This window comes from Choloepus didactylus, chromosome 17, assembly GCF_015220235.1.
Source record: "Choloepus didactylus isolate mChoDid1 chromosome 17, mChoDid1.pri, whole genome shotgun sequence".
Taxonomy (NCBI): domain Eukaryota; kingdom Metazoa; phylum Chordata; class Mammalia; order Pilosa; family Megalonychidae; genus Choloepus; species Choloepus didactylus.
The window spans coordinates 10509592-10531411 of NC_051323.1; the positions used below are offsets into that span (position 1 = coordinate 10509592).

General features: G+C 37.2%; 1 pseudogene; it reads right to left on the reverse strand.

The window, feature by feature from the left end:
• Positions 1-3812: 3812 nt before the first annotated feature.
• On the reverse strand, positions 3813-6478 carry LOC119512562 (annotated as a pseudogene).
• Positions 6479-21820: the final 15342 nt, after the last annotated feature.

A 21820-nucleotide genomic window follows, 5' to 3' on the forward strand; every position in this document is an offset into this window, starting at 1 on the left:
GTAAATCTCAGGTCAGAAAATTGAAATTTTTTATGGGAAAGGGTGTTCTATTTTTCTTGTTCTGTCCCTGTTGTATCATCATCCTATGGATTTCAAGTTTCTTCTCCCTTAATCCTCTTTTGGTCCCTGTGCCCCCTTTTATTCTGGTATTCACTTTCTCAGTTCCCACAAGAGTCATTCATTCCCGAATGCTGGTATGTGTGAATTTTGTTTATCCCTCTTCTCCTAGCTAGATTTCATACAACAAGCAGGAGGAAAAGTAATCTCTTCTACCTAAACGGTATAGCTCAAGTTATCCAATTTTGCATTTGAGGTTTCCATAATCTTCCCTGACCACTTTTTCTAGCCTATTTCCAGCTATCCAACCCCCATGTGCCCCACACTCTAGCCAAAAGCTCTTGCCCTGTTTCCTCTAAGCTAAGACACATCCATCCATTTTATATACTCATAATCATTCATTCTAGAACAAATCTAAATATACTGCATAAAAGCCTAACCCTTGAAATATGTTCTTATATTTACCTATTCTCACTTTTTGGTAATTCACCAGATTCATTTATGCTTGTTTTATTTTATTGTAGCCTGAAATCTAGTTATAAAGGTTTTCATCAATGTTCCCATCTATACTGAGAATTTTTGAATGCAAAACCTTGCCCTTCCTTCTATTCCTGCAAGTTATCTATTATTGTATAGCATAGTACCACAAGTAGTAGCTTAAATCAATACATTTGTTATCTCAGTGCTGGGAATCTGAGTATGCTTAATTGGATGTTTTGCTCAGGGTTTCTCACGAGGCTGCAATTCAAGTGTCAGCTGGAGTCGAAGTCATCTTATGTTTCAAATGGTTGCGCATCTGCTTCCAAGATCACACGGTTTTGGCAGGATTCAGGACCTCAAGGACTGTCAGACTATAGGCTGCTCTCAATTCTTCCCACATGGGCCTCTCTACATGGTAGCTTGCTTTTTATCAGAGTATAAGCCAAAGGCAATACAGAGTGAGCTCTAGCAAGAGTCACTATCATTAGTAACCTGGTCAAGGAAGTGATATCCCATCACCTTGTCATGTTCTATTGGTTAATAGTGAGAGCGCTATTCCCTAGTCAATGTTTAGAATCAAATACCGGGAGATGGTTTTCATTGAGGGCCATTTTACAAGATTCCCTACCCAAAAGTCCTTGGGTGGGATCCACACACCAGGGTAAGGTAATAATGTTAAATATGTTTGCTGAATTGAATTGATACACTTTTTCACACACACTTACTAGTGGCTTGAATTTTAAAGTTTGTATCTATCAAGGTCATTTACGTGTTTAAGATAAATGCTTAGAGATAGCAAAGTCTTAAATTATGTAGGTCACACACTTGTTTCATATTCATTCTTCTCTTATTTGTTTCCACCAATCTCTTTGTAGCCATAGTTAAATTCCTATATATTTTTATCGTACTTGATTCCCCACAATTTCTACTGCTCGAAGACAAGGGCATAGAAACAGTTTGTGGCATATTCTTCCTTGACCTATATTTGTTGCTGTTACCAATTCTGATTACTCTTTAACAGGTTCAATTTCTACTGCTTTATTTGCCTTAATGAATACTGTTAAAATGGTATTAAAAATCAAATTAAATTGGAATTCAGTGATAATAACAACACACTATCGCACTTTCTCATTAAGGTTTCTCATGCTAATATGAACTCCTGCATCTTTCAGTTTACATACAACTGCTTCCTATGCTAACCTCAATTAGATCTCGTTATATGCTTATAAAATGTTTGGTTCTTCAGCATCTGAGTATCTTGAAAGTCATAAAATAATGTCCAAGTTCTAATGACCTCCTTGAACTTTCCACACCCAATTGCTCACATTTGAATTACTAAGCCACTTTAACTGTATTGGAGGCCTCATTTCTGTTTTCCAAATTCTTGAAACCAATCCCAGTACCCAGGAAGGATTCTATGGAGTGCTATGGTATTCCAGTCTTCACTGAGAGGGTTCTTTTATAATTCCCAGGTTTTTAATATGTTTGTTCTTGTTTTGTGTTTCATTTGTCTGGTAAAGCCCTGCCTTACACTCAGTCTTTTGAGCTGCTTCTCTTGAAACTAAACTCTTTCAATGAGTGGATTTCTTCCACTGAATCACAGTTTCACTAAGACTAAGTTTCCAGCACCAATCTCCTTCTCATTTTTTTGAAAGGTTAACTTAACAAGGATTTATTTACAGGAACACAGGTAAGTAGAGAAAAATAACAGAAAAGCTAAACAAATGAAATAAGAAGGATCCAAACCAACTTTCACTCTGTAGCTTTAAACTTTGCACCCTGTGTGCATATATCTAGGGCACTGAGGGCTACCAAAATGCACCAATACAGTGTAGGAACCCTGCATTACATCCATTAACTTAAACATGCTTTGAACAAAAAAAAAGAAAGCTTAGAAGGCAATATGTTGAGTGGGAATAAGCACTGAAATATAGCAATCATGTTTTCAACTTCTACAGTTGTCTTTATGTGCTGACTAACATTTATGCAGCCAATTGCAGATCTTTTACCATGTAATTTAAATTTTAAAAGTTTTGATAAAGTCACTAGTATATAACCATGCAGAAAGCACATCACACTGACAGCACAGAGGCAAAGATTTTGCACAGGTATATCAGCTTTCCACATTGTGCAGGTTACACACAACACAGTATCAATCTTATTCCTAACAGATCCTAAAAAGATATTTCAAGGCCTAGGTGTAAACTACAAGACTTCATATCTATATTCTTAGAAGTGATATCCACAAATCTTAAAAAGAAATTTTAAATGCAGGGCTGTATTGAATCGGCAAACCGCAAAACAAACTGGAACAACATAAGTAAATGAATCCCAGTCTCAGTCTATGTGATGCAAGCATGCTACTCTCCCACTAATTTAAATTACTTTCAGTCACTATGAGCCAGAATGCATGCCTGGACCTTAAACTGCACATTAAAAATAATATTTTAGCCTAGAAATTAAATCTAATGAAATACAGCCATCAAATTATACCTACTACCTTAATGTTCTAATGCAAAATTAAGGTGTCAACCTTTAGTTTGATATGTCCAAACCCATTTATTGTTCCCTCCCTGCCCATCCCACAAAGGTAAAAGAAGTGGCTCATTTGGCATTTCACAGGATGCTTCATTGTTTAAATTTGTTTAATTTTATTTCCAATTTCTTTGGGGTACTTTAAACTGTAACTTCCAAGAATCTACTGCTACTATGGGTAGGCAAGCTGATTTTAACTGTATTAGCTTCATTTATGTAAATCTTCATCAGCATGCAAAACAAGGCCCCATCATGTGGGAAAGCTTATATAAAAATTTTTAAATTGAAAAAAAAGCTTCTTTACTGTTTGTAACCTCTATTTTGCGCACAATAGAATTTTTTCCTCTTTCTTATCCTTATGCATCATTTATACAGTTCTTGTTTTGGTACAATTCCCCATAATATTTCAGAATGTACTGTTTTGTGAGTAGACTGATTAGACTTTTTTTTTTGTTTTTTTTTTTTTTTGCTTCTTCACATCCAGTGCGGAGTTGCAATTGGAGACAGATTTCCACCCACAAAGTCTTCAGATGTTAAAACGTTTCCCAACATCAACTTAATACAGTGATGGCAACACCTCCCTCCTGCCCCTCCCAGTAGGGTTGGGATTGTACTGTATTCTTTACTGATTTACCCCTCCCGTCTGTAAGGGGTAACATTTTCCCTGGGTGCAGAGGCTCCCTATAGTCTCCAAGGCTGAAGGACCCCTAATTATGGGACTGCAACCTAAGTGCATGAGTTTAAACACCATAAAAAGCTGCAAGACACTCTTTTAAGGGAAGAAGAAACTGATCAGAGAAATACCTCCACTTTTCATCCCCAACTTGATTTTTAAATCCATGAAGGGTCTCACAGAACCTATCTCTGAGATCATCTTTTGAGTTAATCCATGATGCGACAGCATCACAAAAAAAAATATAAAACCCTGGATTACTGCACTGAGATTCACACTGATCATGGTACAAATCCCATGGAATGCAGAATCCTTTTTCTCATTGTCTGCGATGTTTCTCAGAGAGGTGCACCAGGATTTTATAAACTGCTGTAGCATGGGGCCCACCTCTTGTGGACAAATGTAACCAAGACAACCAATTGTTATTGCTGTATTCTCTAACAACGTCTTTGATGTGTTGGGTCTGTTAATGATTTCTACAAGCTGATGCAACACCATAGGAATATCAGGCTGCATTTCTATGCACATTTGAATGGAAATTTCTCCATTGCCCATGTGGCATTGTTGCAGACTGAAATGAACTCTGGATTTAGTTTGGTTCCCAATATTGGCATGAAATCAGCTATACAAGGCTTAACATGCTGAAAGCAGGCTTTCTTCAGGTCACCTAACAGGGCAAAGGAACTCTGTTGAACTGGCATTTTATCCTGCATGCATTGGTACATTAGTGTTAGAATGTTACTTCGTGCTACTGGCTGTTCAATGTTGCCTCCAAGTCCTTTAGTCAGGCCACTGAGTAAATCAGGAGCCGCTATCATAAAATCTTTATCTGGAGCCTCATACTGATCTGGTTGAGCATTATTCAGCATGGCTTGTGCAAGAGTCTTCTGTATTAGATTTATACAATGCTGATATACAGGTTCACAATAAGGAAGGAAGCCAGACTGCAGGGCTGTAGCAACTGCAGATAGGCACTCAAGTAAAGGGAAGAGGTCTTTATCTTCGTCTTTAACATGTTCCACTTCTGGATCAGTGGAGGCATTTGCATCTGAATATATTCTGGTTTGTTTAAATGATGTCCTGAATCTGCTAATGTTCCTGTGGCATCCTAAAGAATGAGCAGGCTCTTATGCTGGTATTTACTAAATGCAAAGACCAGGGTATCACGTATATAAGCAAGGTAAGGAGCAAGTTCTGTACAAGCCTCCTCTTCTAGGGGAGCAAAGGCACTGCAGGCAACTTCTTGTACTCTCTTGTTGCTATCCAGGATACGCTTTAGCAATTCTGTCATTAACGGCTTCAGGTACGTGTCTGATGACTGGCTGACTACCCAGTGTGCATAGTGGTTAACAGTCCAGCATGTTATAGAACGTGCAAGAGCCTTTTTATCAGAAAGCACTGAATGAGATGAGGAATGAGCTCAGGCAAGTACGGAATCAGGCCTTGCACGCAACCTTCGGCAATTGCTCCTAAAACCAAGATGCGTGATTCTTTAACCACCCATTCATGATGAAAAAGTAGTTCTTTCAAAAGGGGCAAAATACGTGGCAAAAGCTCATCATGATACACATTTGCGAGAACATCCAGGGCAGCAGCAGAACATTTTCTTAGATTCTAATCAGAAATTGTATCATCATCAATTTCATCATCATCATCATCTTCCTCTTCAATTCCATCTTCATCTTGCTGCTGCGCTACTGTCCTTGATTGAAGAAAATGTGGCCTTATATCCTGCTCACTATCAGGAATCGTTTCATCTTTTTCAACATCACCCTTAAGTAGGATAATATCTATATTAGAATACTTCATGCCATTCACTAACACAGGAATCAATTTAGGAAGATGCCTTATGAGTACATTTTGCATATTGGCTGCTCAGCCAAAGTGAGCCAAAATTCACAAGCTTCTAAAGCCACATTTTCATCTTGATCTTGGGTCCTTTGCAGCATGTACTCAACTGTATTATGCATGTGAGGAAGCAGGAGATCCATTCTAACTTCAAGGAACAACACAAGAGCTTGGCACACATATTTCCGTACCTCTGTTTCTTCATCACCAGCCAATGCAAAGAGATTCTCAATAAATGAATCAATGGGCAACATCAGAGCTTGAGTCCTACTGATGATAAACTGATTGACACGTGTAACACCCTGAGACCTCATTTTTGGACTACTGTGCTTGGAGAACTGTAAAAACTTAGGAATCGTGATGTTGAGAAGATCTAAATCATCATTCTTTAAAATCTCAGCAGAATCTTCACATTATCTTCTGAAGGGCACCAAATGCTCCCTCTCAGGTGTTGTAATCTTCAGAATCCTAAAGGCTACAACGTTTTGGTAAAAGGTCAGGCCAGTTCTGCGGTTCTCCTTTGGAGGCTACAGTTGTAATCAAAATACCCACAGTGGCTCTAATGAGAGGAGAGGAGTCACCAATATTACTCAAACATTTACTTTTAATAAAGTCTGTTACATCATTTGGAAAATTTTGAAAATGTGCTTTCACACTATTCTTCAAGATGAGAGCACTCAATGATCTTGTGGGTTCATCTTCAGATTTTAATTTTGTAAGAACACAGATCAGGCAGTTGTTAAAATCTGGATATTGGTTGACTTGTTCCAGTTTCCAGAATTGTTGCACAGTTCTCTGGGTGGTGGTGTCTGGGGACTGGGACTCCTTCAGCAGCTGCAGGATTTGCTGAAGCCCTTGCTCATCAGGTTTCCCCTCATACATCATCTTGCTTTCCTGGGGTGACCAAAAGGAAGATCCAACTGTAGAACCCGGCGGAACTCTCCCTCTCATTTTTAAGTGCCCTTTTTACTGGTTCAGTCCCAACTTGTCTTGGATCAACTGATACTCCAAATATAGCAATACATTTGTAAAACTGATGACTTATTGTTTTATAACTTGGGGAATTCATATTTTATTTCATTTTTTTAAGCAAAAGAAACTTAAAGCACCACAACCATTTTGCTTCCAGTCTTAAGACTCTTACTTGAGGATATGCCTGACATAAAAATTCTACACTTTCTGGTCAGCCCCTGCCTATCCTAGCTTCATGTAGCAGCCAGCAGTGAAGGTGCAGCCTCTTAAAACTCAGCCCTTCCCTGGTCTGGAAACAATGAGAACCCAGCCTAGCATTACATCCAGAAATTTCCTCCTGGCTGTCAGTGGAGTCAGGTACTATTTTTGCATACTGACACCTACTTACAGACTGCCTGAGAATGGAACAAACCTTTGGGCAGTGTATTAGGGATTGCGTTCTGCTGTACATCATAGGCAAACCAAATAACAGTGGCTTAATCAAGATTGGGATTTTTTTTTTTCATATTTCTATAAATCTACCCATAAATGAGTTGCAGGAGGCAGAGTTTAAGTATGAGAGGGTTTCTAGGATTTTCTGTCATTGTATCAGGATGACTATTTCTGCTCTAGTCATCAAAAATAAGAGGAAAGGATTAGACTCCCGAAGTGTTTGCCCAGTAACTGTTGCCCCCATTTCTTCTTTATTAAAGTATCCCAATTTGTGTGTGTATGTGTGTGTGTGTGTGTGTGTGTGTGTGTGTGTGTGTGTGTGTGTGCGTGGGGGGGGCACAGTGGTGTCCTTAGCTTAAAAATAAATAAATAAGAAAAAGTAGCTCTACACTTTCTAGACTGTCATGCAACTGGGTTTGGCAGTGCAACACAGTTCTGACCCACGAGATAACTGCAGAAGTCACTGGATAGGGTTTTTGATAAAGTTCTTAGAAAGAGTGCTGATTCAGTAAACACATGTCCTTTTGTTGTTTTCCCCTTCTCTTCCATTCAGCCAAAAGTGTTGATGCAAATTTCAAATTGCAGCCAGAGTTGATATCCAGCTTTTGTCTCCTAGTACAGCTGTGCCAGTGGTTCATGCCCAACATCCATTTTTATGGCCCACGTATCCGATCTGCTTAGTCCCATGCCCATTCCCTACTAGTTGTTGTGAACATTGAAGTGCCTTGCTGGTGTCTGCAGCATTTTTTGAATAACAATTCAAGAAATGCTATGAGAATTACAACAATCTCAGCTCTTCTACATTTGAGCCTTTACACCAGTCTTGAACTGTCTACCTACCAAATATTCTGCAACCTGAGAAAAAAAAAGATGAACCCCTTGTTGAAGTCAGTGGTGTGTGCATTTTCTATTAGATACAACTGAATGCAAATGCTGACAAATGAAGGTATTTACTTGAACATTGACTTACAGCCTCTTTATAGCACTTTCTATAGATACACATAATCAGCTTAATTTACCTATTGCCTTGAGTGATTATATTCAAAATACCCACTGGGACTAGAATCTGATCCAGACTCTTAACCTGTATAACCCTGGTCCCACACTCAAATTCTCGAGAATTTTGTCCATCGATCTCTATATTTTCCCTAACCTCTTCCAGTCATAGTCAAATTCTTACTCCAATCTAATAATTTTACTTTGCTGTTTTTCTGACATCAGAGTTTGTTATTTACCCAGAGCTCCTTCCAGTGACCTGTCTGCCACCTCTTCTTTTAGATTCTTTGAACACTGAGGGCAAATTAGTCAGCAATCTGCTAACTGAACACCAGGCTTGTGCAGTTTTCAGCTTTGACCCCCAGACAGCACACCTAGGATCAGGAAAGGATGCCTTTGACATTCAAGGATAATACTCTTTCATGCAATATCTTTCTCAAATGGTATTACCAGTTATTCTTTTGCAGAGCTCTGACATAGCTTAAGCAATCATCATGATGTCTTTTATTTAAAGAACGAGGAAATAGAAACCTAGTATTGGTTAGGTGATTTGTCCAAGAGGAAATGATTTATCAGTGGCTGAGCTGGATTAAAATCATGGCACACATCCAAAAGAAGCATATACTTACATTATGGCACTTTGAACACTACCAAGTATGACGACTGCAAGCAATTGGATATATTTATTTAAAAGCAACTGTAAAGTTGCTTATAACATCTCTGAGTCTTAATTTCCTGTTTTTCTATATTAAGTTGATGAAATAAGATATACTGTGGTCCTTCCTGACTCAAGCAAGATGTAAACTTCAATTCATAAGGCAGATACTTAACAAATTCCTAACGATAATTCTTTGCACATAAAAAATAATTTTAATATATTTGAAGACATAGTTAACAGTATTTATTTGTTTTTGTTTTTTTCAAGAAACCCATTTCAAATATGGTTAGGCCACTATGCTAACGATAGAGTATACAGATTAATGAGGCCTCTTCAAAGTGAACCCTTAGGGTCATCACCATTCACCAAGTTTCCTGTGCCAAAACCCTGCCAAAAATCATCTCCTTCTTGTTTTCCCTTCTCCTTTTCCCATCACCAGGAGTGACCAAATCCAGTGGTTTCTATTAAATATATTTTCAACATATATTTCTCACTATGTTCCTATGCTTCCACCTTTGTTCTGATCCTCTTCATGTGGACCACTGAAAAATGTTCCCGAATATTTTTTTTGGTCAAGTCTCTTGTGATAGTCTTATTTGTCAACTTTGCTAAACTATAGTACCTTGTTATGTAATTAATACAAATCTACATTTGGCTGTGAAGGTATTTTTTAGATGTGGTTAAAATCTACAGATGACTTTAATTCAAGTAGATTTTTCTTGATTTCTTCATTTTTTCTTGATTTCTTCCTGAGGAAGACGAAATTTTACCTCGAAACTCCAATATCAACTCCCACCTGAGAGTTTTCAGCCCAGGGACTTGAACTGTATATTTTGGACTTTTCAGTCCCCACAGTTGTGTCAATTGTGTGACCCAATTCCCCCAAATAAATCCCATATATAAATACATAATTTTATAAATATTAATACATATTTTAGAGAGAGAGGGTCTATGATTTGTTCTGTTCTCCGGATAACCTGAATGATACAGAGAGTAGGGTTCTGTAGCAACAGAATCATAAAAAAGAGTTTTCTGAATTGGTTCTGGGTTTTCTGGAATTTGTTCTCTAATCTGAATAGATTTATAAGCATTAATGACTCTATTTCCAGTGATAAAGAGGGTACTGATTGTCCATGATGTGATGGCATCTTTCTAACAGTGTGTTCTTTCCTGTGTGATTTCATCTACCAGGAAAGCCATTCCATTTCCTTTTTTCCTAGAAAACTTCTTTCCCAAATTCTGCACAAGTTTTTCTTTACCAGTCAAGATTTCTCTAACTCAGTCTAGAAATAGAACCCTTCCTCCTTTTGTGGGATCAAAGTGTCTTATGTTTACTTTATTATAAATGTCACCCAAGATTGTACCTTGCTTTTTAACATAGTTCCCTCTTTCATCCTGCTGCTCAAACTGCCATTACTAAACCATCATTTTATGACTGAGTTCCTCAAGTTTTTGAAATCCTCACCACTTAATTAAATGCCTGGTACATAGCTGGCATTCTCCAAACAGTTACTGAGAAATACATTGAATTGTAGCATGAGGATATAAGTGATTTGTTTAAACAGTATAGCTCACCAACCTGCAAACCAAATCTATACAAGTAGAGCCACAGGGAAACTTTTCTGTACCCAAGACATGATTTTATTTATGACAAACTTCTTTGCTTTTTTGGTTAATATGGCTGAATATTAAAAGAGGCTCAAGAGTGGTTTCAATTCATTTCTGAGCAACAGAGTAACATTTTAATTTTTTTTTAATTTTGTGATGAAAGATGCATTGTTAAGTAAAAAAGGCAAGGTACAGAATAGGAAGTACAGTATGCTATTACATGTGCAAAATAAAGTGAACTATGTATCTGTGTAAGCATGTACATAATAATTTATTATTCTTTAACATAGATTATTTTTGATTGGAACATTCTGTGGCCCCCCGGATCAGGAATCTTTGGTAGGAAAATTTCATTTGTACACAATGCTCCTCTTTATTTTATTAATTGTATTCTATTTAAATGTGTATGCTTAATACGTAAATTTTTGTAATATATTCTGTCAAATTATGATGAATGTTGAAAAAGAGGAAACACGAATTCAATAGATGAAAATTTATTGAGCAGACTCATCCAGAGGTTCAGTTTACATCAATTACCAAAAATTTTAGGCTCATTCAAGTTCTTTTTTAACAGGACTACTGGACCTCCTAAATAGATGTTTTGCTGATTTTTCTCACTGCAAATTATCTAAATTCACTCATTTGACAAATTGTGCTATTATCATGCACACTTAGTTCTGCCTTCATTTCTAGGAAAGTAAAGCAAAGCAGCTGGTTCATTTAATTTGTATAAAGAGCTTTCATGGATAAGTCACACAAAACCATACACTCATTACCTAAGCCACAGCTTTTCTCAAGCCCTTTGTCCATTCGGCAAAATCAGACCAGGATAAGAGAGTGGGGACTGTCAAAGAGAAGCAATATTATCCCGGCTAAAGAAGAGAAACTACTTCTTTCAACTCTTCTATCAGTTGCAGACTGTTCCCAGCAGAGACATATTTCAGTTTGAACTCAGAAGTTAATTTTTGAGATGATTTATAAAGCAGAGGTAGGTCATAGCTATCCCAACTACATCCATTGAGAAATATTGACAAAGCAATCATTTCCTACCCTTTCATCACATCCTAGTGCTTAAATGGGAGCCTATTCTTCTCAGGAGGACACTATCAGACTGAACTGCTGGTCCTTTGAATGGAGTTACAGCTTTGCTGGTGTGAGCTCATTCTCCACAATGGTTTGCCACCAGCTATGAATCACCGTTCGCTTCAGAGAAGTGGTAGTTTTTAAAGCACTAGACAGTGTACATGAATGGATTGCTCTTAACAAATCTTTAGCAATGGGAGTAAAGAAGAGAAAGAAAGAAAAATATCCCTAGTCATTATAATCGAGGTTGAGGCTATGTATGACACCAAAATCTTTATAGGAGGCTCAGTAGTTGGGCTTCTCAAATTGGTGCAAAGTTGCTGATACTTCTTGGGGGAAATGATTCTGTGTTTCTTGTACTTTTCCTTGACCACGGGCTGCCCCAGTATATCTTGCCATGGATTGAGTCTTTATCATATCTCAGAACAGCTCCAAATTCCAAATACAAAATTCTTAGCAGAGACTGACCTCTAATTATACTAGCAGACTGAACCAAAAACCTGGCGACAGGCTAGCATGATGGCATCTTACACATGATAACTGTGGCCAAAGAGTGAACAGATAGGAATGCTTCCAAACTTACTCATTCACATTTATAGAAAAATTACTAAAAGACCACTAGCCATGTGTAGACGGTACAAGAATAACTATGTTTAGAAAAGTTTGAGTTAAAATTAATCATCTTAGAATATTCAGAAGAATATATCCCACCTCTTTATGAAATAGCTTTTAGTAATCTGGCATCTAGAGTATCTATGAGCACCTACTAAGTGTGAAGCAATTCCTTATTCATCAGTACCTTCTTGAATCCTCATTGCAACCTCTGTCATAATTGGAGTCCTCTAGGAGTGACTCTGAGACAGTTTAATAGACAGAAGTCTTATTATAGGGTTGCCTTTGGATCAACACATTTGGAAGAGTGGAGGAGGCTACAGGATTTGGCGGAAGAGAGAGAAGTCCAACTGCAAGGTAGAACCAAACAACAGCCTGGTGCAACCCCAAGGTATCTCTGAAGCTAAAATATCATGGTACCTCGATACTCAACTGCTTTGCAACTCGCCGAATTTGGTACTTGATGCATTTTGACATGAAAGTTTTGTCCTGGTCCTTGTCATTTGTTTGGTACTTGATGTGCAAGTCTTGGTTGCCTCATGACTTACTCCCCTTTCCTGCTGAAACAAAGGGTCACATGTTAGTCATGCAGTAGCTCTTGCCCTGTGCACATCCCCTTGCAGTTTTATCTTAGCTTCTGTGGTCATTTTGTGTATTTTTGTGTTTTTTTCTCATCATGGGTCCTAAGAAAATGAGCAGTGAGGGTGCTAATCATAAAAGAATATTACTTTGCACCATCATTGAAAAAAAAAAAAAAGGAAAGCAAAACAAAAAAAAAAGAAAAGAAAAAATAGGCAAATATGGGAGTGGTATTTGCATTACTGATCTTGCTAGGGAAAAATGGTTTGCCTAGAACAATGGTCTCCGCCATCATTAAGCATAAAGAAGTTATTAAAAAGGCTGATGTAGAAGAGTGAGTGGAGAAACACTGTGAAGATCTCAGCTCTGAGGAGCTGCAGGAAGTACAGAAGCAGCAGCAACAAGAGGTGGCTGCAGAGATATCTCCAGGTGAGGAGACAAGGGAGGATGTCCCCAGTTCCCTGATAAAAGAAATGTGTGCAAAATGGGCAGAAGTTCAAAACTTTGTGGAGAAGTACCATCCGGACAAAGCTCTGACAAGCAGAAATGTGAATTTATTGAATGACCAAAGAATTTCACATTTTTGAGGAATTCTGAAAAGAAGACAGAAGCTGTCCTCATTGGATAAGTTTTTAGTGAAGGTGACAAAGAGTGTCTCAGAGCCTGTGGTGCAAGTTGAAAAAAGGCAGAAAAGAGAAAGAACATCTGAAGCACAAGATCTTGATGTTCTACTGGAGGGGGATTCTCCTTCCAAGCAATACTCCACATAACTTCTCCTCCTCTCCACCCTCCTCCCACCATCCCACTATGCCATGGACCCTTCTCAGTACAGGTAAAGTGAAGTTTTTATTTTATTCAATCAAAGTATTTATTAATTTTTAGGTTTATTTCTCATGTAAAGTAATGCTATACAACCATATCTTTTTACATATTGCCTAAAAAATGTGCATTGTCTTTGGTTCAGGAAAGCATTAAATTTATTTACATTATTCCTTATGGGAAACATTTGTTTGGAACTCACTGTTTTTAGTACTTATCACATCTCCCGGAACCAAATAACGTTGAGTACCGAGGTACCACTGTATCTCAGTAGAGTTGTCTCACATTGGCCCCAAATAGTCATGCCTTTATAGGTCTGCTTCCTTCAATCATTGTATATGAGCTATCCCCAAAAGGATTTGCCTTGGACCAGTTGGCTTTCTGCAGTGGAGGCAAGTTTTGAAGGGGCTGACAGCTGAAGGCTGCCTACAGATATCACCCCCATCAACTGGTGCCCCAAGTCCTTCTTGAATGGAAATCTGGGCAACATGTCTCTGTGTTCATCAAAACTTCATTTTAAAATAGAAGGATGTGAGATTCAGAAAGTTTAAGAGAATTTAATATGTTTACAGTCTCATCCCAAGTGGTAGATCTGGATATCACAAGATTTTCTGATTCTAAATCCACAGATCTTAGTACTCCAAGCTGCTTCTTCAGAAATTAAAAATTCTAAAACTCATTGACATCATAACATGTGACATACGACATCCCCTGAAAAAGCCTCCCCAGAAACTTAGCTAATAAAAGGGCAACTGCCTTTTGCTTGGAACTCCAGAGGATGGTAGAGACTGGAGAAAGACTCCACAAATGCTGAATGGAAAAAAGAGAAAAATATCAATTAATGTAACCACCACATCAACAAAATCAAAGGAGAAGAAAAAAAAAAACACATGATCATCTCTATCAATGCAGAGAAGACATTTGACAAAATTCAGCAAACTTTATTGATAAAAACATTGAGAAAAAGAGGAATAGAAGGAAACTACCTAAATATAATAAAGAACATATATGAAAACCCCCTAGCTAACACCACTGGTGAAAAAAGGAAATCTTTCCTTCTAAGATCTGAAACAAGACAAGGATGCCCACTGTCATCACTATTATTCAACATTGTACTGGAAGTTCTAGCCTGGGCAATTAAGCAAGAAAAAGAAATGAAAGGATTCAAAATGGAAAGGAAAAGTAAAATTGTCACTATCTGTAGATGACATGATCCTGTATATAGAAAGCCCTGAAAAATAAACAAAGGTACTACGGCTAATAAACAAATTCAGCAAAGTGGCAGGGTACAATATCAACCTACAAAAATCATCAGTAATTCTATACACTAGTAATGAGCAATGTGAGGAAGAAATCCAGAGAAAAGTCCCATTTACAATAGCAGCTAAAAGAACAAAATATCTAGGAATAAATTTAACCATCTATTTAAGGGACCCATACACAGAAAACTATGAAACATTGCTAAGAGAAATCAAATAAGACCTAAATAAATGGGAGGACATATCGTGTTCATGGACTGGAAGACTACATATTGTTAAGATGTCAATTCTACCCAAAATAATTTACAGGTTCAGTGCAATCCCAATCAAAATTCCAAAAGCTTACTTTGCAGAAATGGAAAATCCAATTATCATATTTATTTGAAAGGATAAGGAACCCTGAATTACCAAGAACATCTTGAAAAAGAAGAGTAAAGTCGGAGGACTCACACCTCCTGACTTTAAAGTATATTGCAAGGCTACCATGGTCAAAACAGCATAGTACCGGCACAAGGATAGATACATCAACCAATGGAACTGAATTAAGGTTTGTAAATGGAAGATGGTGATGGTAAGTACATTATTCCAAGTGTAATTAACAGTGTTGAATTATGTTTGCAAATGTGGTTGAAAAGGAAAGTTTTGGGTTGTGTATGTTACTAGAATGACAGTTAGAATATAAAATATGGGGCTGCATAACACAGTGAGCACTGTTGTGGACAATGGACTGTGGCTAACAGTACAAGTATAAGAATGTTCTTTCTTGAATAAGAAATGTACATCACTATAAAATGTGATAATGATAGGGTGGTATATGGGGAAAAATACACCTAAGTTAAACTATGGACTGTACAGTTAATAGTAGTATTTTAATACTCTTTCATCAATTGTAAAAGAAAAAGATATCATGTGGTTATGCAAAGTGTCAGCAATGGGGGGGTATATGGGAACACTATATATTACATGACTTTTCTAGAAACCTACAAATTCTCTAATTGAAAATAATAATAATTTTAAAAATGTTATGCTTAGTGAAAGAAACCACACATAAAGTATACATATTGTAGGATTCCATCTATATAAAATGCAAATGTAAATAAATCTACAGAGATAAAAATGGATTAGTAATTATGCCAGGCTGAGGAAGAATCCCGAGATTGAGAGGTGACTGCTGAGTGGTGCTGGGTTTTCTTTTCGAAGCAATGAAGCTGTTCTAAAATCGTGGTGATGAATGCACAACTCTGTGAATATACTAAAATCCATTGATTGTACACTTTAGATGGATTGGGTGGTATGTGAATATATCTCATTAAAACTGCTTTTTAAAAATCTGAAACTCTATAATGCCTACATCCTATTTAAGAACCACCTTCCCTTCTCTTTATCCCAATATTTCTCGGAATCTTCATTATACTGACTGTTTCTCTTTCATCTTAGAGTAATTTTCTCTGCTCCTTTTTGAAAAATCCACTACCTGAACGCTTCATTTTATCTTACTCATTTCTCAACATCTCTGAAAACTTGCCCCATCAATTATCCTCTCCATCTTAGCCTCAATTTCCCGCCATGGGCTTATTTTTCCCATCTCGTTTAAAATGTGTTCAAGGCTTTCTGTTTCTAAGAGACAACTTCCCGTGACAAATGTGCAGACAACTTCCCATGGCGACTGTCGTGGCTTGGAGTTATGTACCCAAGAAAAATAAAACAGGTTCTTAATCTTAATCCTAATACTGGGGTCCTTTACAAGCAGAATGAATTTCAGACACAGAGACTTACAGAAGCCAGAAGAGGCTGCTATGTGCACTTCCATGTCTCAGAAAAGCCAAACACCAAGTATCCCAGACAGCCAGCCCCAGGACAACACACTCTTCAGAGACTAAGCATGCCCTAGATGACGTCTTGATTTTGGACTTTTTCGAATCTCAAAACCGTAAGCCAATAACTTTTCATTGTTTAATATATTGCATGGTATTTGTTTTTGCAGCCAAGAAACTAAACCAATTGTATTTCTGTTCTTTCCTTACACCCTGCTGCCTCTACTTCCACTGATTTTATACCAAATTCTAGGCTCTTTGCAAGCTACTTTCATCCCCATTTGCTTTATTGAAACTATTTTACAAAGTGCACTGGAATAGAAATTTGCAAATGCAAATACTCTTTTTTATTCCCTTGCCACCACATTTGATGCCAACCTTCTATCTGAAAGTCAATCTTCATTCTCTTCACTTTCACATTCTTGCATCTTTAACTGGGCTCTGATCCTCCCCCCACCCCCACTCCAACTATGTGGCCTCTTCTCAAATATCCTCAGGGACTCCTAAAGATTTAAATTCCCCAACCTTCTTTCCTGGCATGCTCCTTCACCTTGATTATTTAACTCTCATGGTGAGTTCATTTCCTTCTAAATCTCAATATTTTTTTTTGAGTTCATGACAAGGATTTCCAATTTGATTGAAATGCTAGTAGAGTTCATTCTCACACAATTGATGGTCTAGTGCTCTTTCTATTCATTGGCCCAGTGATGCACTTTCACTTTTTATGTCTTTATCCTCATTGTGCCTTTTCCCAACATTTTCTTTTCTACCTCTCAAGATCTTCATAATTCTTTAAACCCTGTGGAATTCCAGTCCACTTCTTTTATTCTTATATTTTAATTTAGCGCATATTCAGGGTCTCATAAACTCCTGGAAAATTTATTCATATTGTACGTGCCAGAGTACGTTGAAAATAGAAGCCATTAAAATTCTTGTTTTATGATTTAGGTAAATAAAACACCATTGATTTAGTGGTGAAATAGAGTATTTCCCTGATGAGTTTATGAATTTAAGAAATACTTCTAGATATGTGCCAGACTCTGAGTTAGTTATGGAGGACATAGAAAACCAATGTGACTTCTTCTGTAGTTCAGGAATGCATGAATAGTGGGGAGTCGGACTAAGAATATATTATCCTAGAGATCTATGGTAAAAAGAGCACATGGGAATAACTTAAAGGCAAAATTTTGTTGTCAGCAAAACTATTTATGCTAAAAGGTAAATCATTATCTTATTTTGCTTTCTAATTTCCCATTATAATTTTGATTTTATAGCCTCAGGTGTATTTAACCTATTTCTCTGCAAACATTTTAAGATATTGTAAAACACACGCACATTTAAGATAAATGCAGTCATAAAAATAATTGGATAGGCATTTCAACATGTATTGAACTGCACAAATAAAACAGGTAAAAATAATCATTGATTATAAGCACAGAGCATTAATTAGTAAACTGTCCCAGCAGCCTTTCCTGCATACTGTTAAATATTTCAAAACAGTCTGAAAATTGATTGATTATGCAAAAACATGATAGAAGGAGAATTGGCTATAAAAAATAATTTCACAGAGATGACTGAAGAAAAATTTCTAAACTCTCTGTCTCTGAGAAGCATAAAATAATCAATTATATAATTATATATAGTATATAAAGATCATATACTTATATAGTAACATCCTATATAAATAATCATATATATATATGTACAGACACATGATTATTTTCATGATTATTTCTAGGTCAGTTTGTTTTCTGTGTAAAAGTTAATATATATGTTTATATTCTCCAATGATCAAATACAAACAAGGATACGTTATTTCTAAAGACAGAAACTCAAGTAATGGAACTACTACACAATGAGAGAATGAGAACTACTTGAAACTTGGATGATATAAATGAGTGGTGAAAGTCATTCAAGACGAAAAGGTAATCAGGAGCACAGCTTGTATTTATGAACTATTATTAGGTGCCATCACTGTGCTGGAAACAACGTGAATGAGAATCAGCCTGTATAGAATGAAACCAAAAGTGTTTGAGCTGTGAACCTTGCTCTCACTGAGTTTACAATCCAGTTGGGAATGCAAGACTAACACAGTAAAGATACAATTTTATTCAAAATTTATTGACTGTTCACTGCAACGCCCCTCAAAGTCTTTCAACAAATTACCAATTATGGCAGAGAAAGGTAACATATAACCTCGGTGTTTGTGCATGTGTGTGCATATGTGTGTTTATTAGAAAGGAAGACAATGAGAAAGACAGAGAGACGGAAAAAGAATAAAAACAAAGGGTACTGAAAGAACAAAGAGTGGTGTTTTGAGTAACATTGTTAAAAGTTTCAAGAGACACAGAGAGGGAGAAGAGAAAAATGGATGTGAGATTTTATATCTTCTTCATATTTCTTATTTTATTACTCCTATATTTTCTCCTCCACAAATGCCCAATAATTAGATATAAATCAATGAAAATAAGAAAGACCTGTGTGCTAATCTTCAGTTAGGAAAAAAAAAAAAAAAAATGGAAGCAAGCACTGGGGAGTGAAGGTAAGATCGTTTTCATTTTGCAGCCATGCTTGGGGTAGGAGGTGGTCCCTTTAAACATGGATTGATGGTGAGTGTTCAAGAAGAAAAGAAAGTGGATTAACACTCTGTAATCCACAGGACACAATGTTCTGGGACCAAGAAGTATCCTAGGAGATTATCAGTCAGAAAACTGTTTAGGCTGCCAGACGCAGTCTTACTCTACTTCTCAAGTGCTACCTTCCCTGACAATTTGAGTCACTGTTGAATTCACTCCTCTCTGTAATGTAATAACATTTAATAGCAGCGTCTCACATTTTTATGTAGTTATTTACACTTTTAGTTCACACACCAGCTATGTCTCTTTAAATAGTTTCTGAAGGCACATTTAACTCTGTTGGATTTCCCTAATCAACTATAATGGCAGAAATGCTTCTGCTGATTAAATAGTCATGAAATTGAATGTAAATGTAAACTTGAGATTTCCAAGTAATAATCTAAGGACCCATATTCACCCTGATTGGGAAATTGTTTTGCTCATTTTTGGAGACAAAGTTCCACTGGCTTGATTACAAATATATTTATAAGAGGGAGTTAGGGTCATTTGTTCTACAGTTAGTAATGTTGCTTTGAGTCTAAAACCATCAGGATCCTTAGCAATGGCACCTTAGAAAGCTTGTCCTCAGGCAGGGTTCTGGAAGAGCATATGGGGTAGGAAATACTGGGGCATCCATCTCTAGAAAATAAACCCTATCAGAGTCCACCCTCTATGTACAAGTCCTAACCCTCCAACATATAGAACATTTTTACCCCCTTACAACCCCCTCACACCAAATCTCACCCCACTAGGCATCAGATTAAACTCCAGTTCCAGGATTAGATCAATTTAATTAGGTCAAGGACAATGAGGCTTCTCAAGTACAGCACTTTGAATTCCATTTGTCTTGTCTAGAGACCTGTGAACTAGAGACAAGTTATCTGTCCCCACACGACCAACATGCATTGGTGGGACAGGCCTAGGATGATTTTCTAGAACCTCCAAATAACAAGGGGAAAAACTGGAAGGCACAAAGCATTTGTTGATCCATACAGATATGGCAATCCAGTTGGACACATGCAGCCAAGTTATTCTAGAGCATTTCCAAGAACTATTGAGTTTTACCCTAAGTACAAGCTAAAATGTTATCCTGCCACAGTTTTGTGTGTGCTAGAAAAAATATAATAGGCTCCTGGGTCAGAGATGAAGAACCATTTATTATTGTAAATATTAATAAACTACTGCAATAGTGTGCATGGTTCCCAGAGCCTCAATACCCAGGGTGATCTGAAGAGGGCAAGATAACAAGATAACACCTGAACATGCAGTGGGTTGCAGTAGAGGAGAAGAATCTGGCTCATAGAAAATCTAGATTTTTATAATGGAGAATCAGCTTGCCTGCTATTTTTTTTTTTTTCCAGAGGAAGACTATCTGTACCTTCCAAGCATATAAACAAACTGTGTTTCTTTTTTTTTTGCTCTCATGGCAGCCATTATTTCTATCCTCCAAGACTGTTCACTATACAAATATCCTTGAGAAAATAGTCTGAAACAAAGGTAGTCAGTTCCTGCATATCTCCTGTGCAGAATCTCAAGAGATACATTAAGAATCGTCTCCACGCAAATATCCTCTGTCATTTAGAACTTGGACACATCCCGCTGTATCTTCACCCACAGGGGATATCTTTATGCACTGGAAATTTGGATCAAGATGTATATAAAGGGCAGCTTGTTGGGGAACGTGCATCACAAAAAAACAAAACAAAACAACAACAACAACAAAAAAAAAAAAAAAAACAAGAAAAACCCCACAAAGTTAAGTGCCAGTATCTGAACACTGAGAGTTAGTGAAAAAAGAAACAATGAGGAAGAAAGAGGGAGCTTAGCAGAGCCTCTTTGTTTTGATCACATCAGTGGTTTGTGGCTTGCAGTGCTGCTGCATTGTAGCACCCTAAGTACAGTCACCTCCATTTTACTCCTATTTAATGCTCCCAGATCATAGCAAACTTGGCAATGGCAATGGGCCTATTCTCTCAAATGCACATCTTGAAGCTAGGGTCCCAATTCCTCACCCTGTAGAACAGTGGTTGTCAAAGTTATCTTGGTTAGAATCACCTACAGAGATTTTTAAAATACATATTTCTGGGCCCAAATACATAGATCCTAATTCATTCTTTGTGGAATGGGACCTGAGAATTTGCTTTTTTACTCATATTGGTAGGTGAGGCTGATGCTACTGGTCTTGGGACGCCATTTGAAGAACTATTGCTCTAAAGAAACTTTGACTTTTGCTATAAAATTGATGTATCACCACTCATGATTTCAACTGAAAGTTACATTCACAGACAATGCTGTATTTGTCTGTCTCCCCAGCACTTGACTATATTTTCAAAAATAGTCACAGCTTTAAATAAAATCTCTTAGCCACAGTACTTTGAAAGGTAAAATTTATTCAATCCTGGACATTGTTTTCAAAAATAAGATTGATTTCAATAACCCCTTGCAATTACTTGTCTTTTCTCAGGTCTAAATGAGAAAGTAATGAAGCCAAGATAGATATCTCCTTTGTAGAAATCAACCTGCTTCTGACATCATAAGAGTGCATTCCATTTGAGTAAGGAAAATGTTTCCAAAATAGAGAACAAAGGCAATTAAAAACAAAAAATTCAAATTCTTGCACTGAGTTATTTTTGAGGGACCCCCACACCACCAAAAAAAAGAAAATCTTTCTGTATTGCCTGTTAGCATCTCAGCATCATTCCCCCTAACTTTTGCAAGCCTGGAAAACACATTTCCTAGACTCCCCTTTCTGAGTAGGGTTCTAGCTACATTGCCCCAAT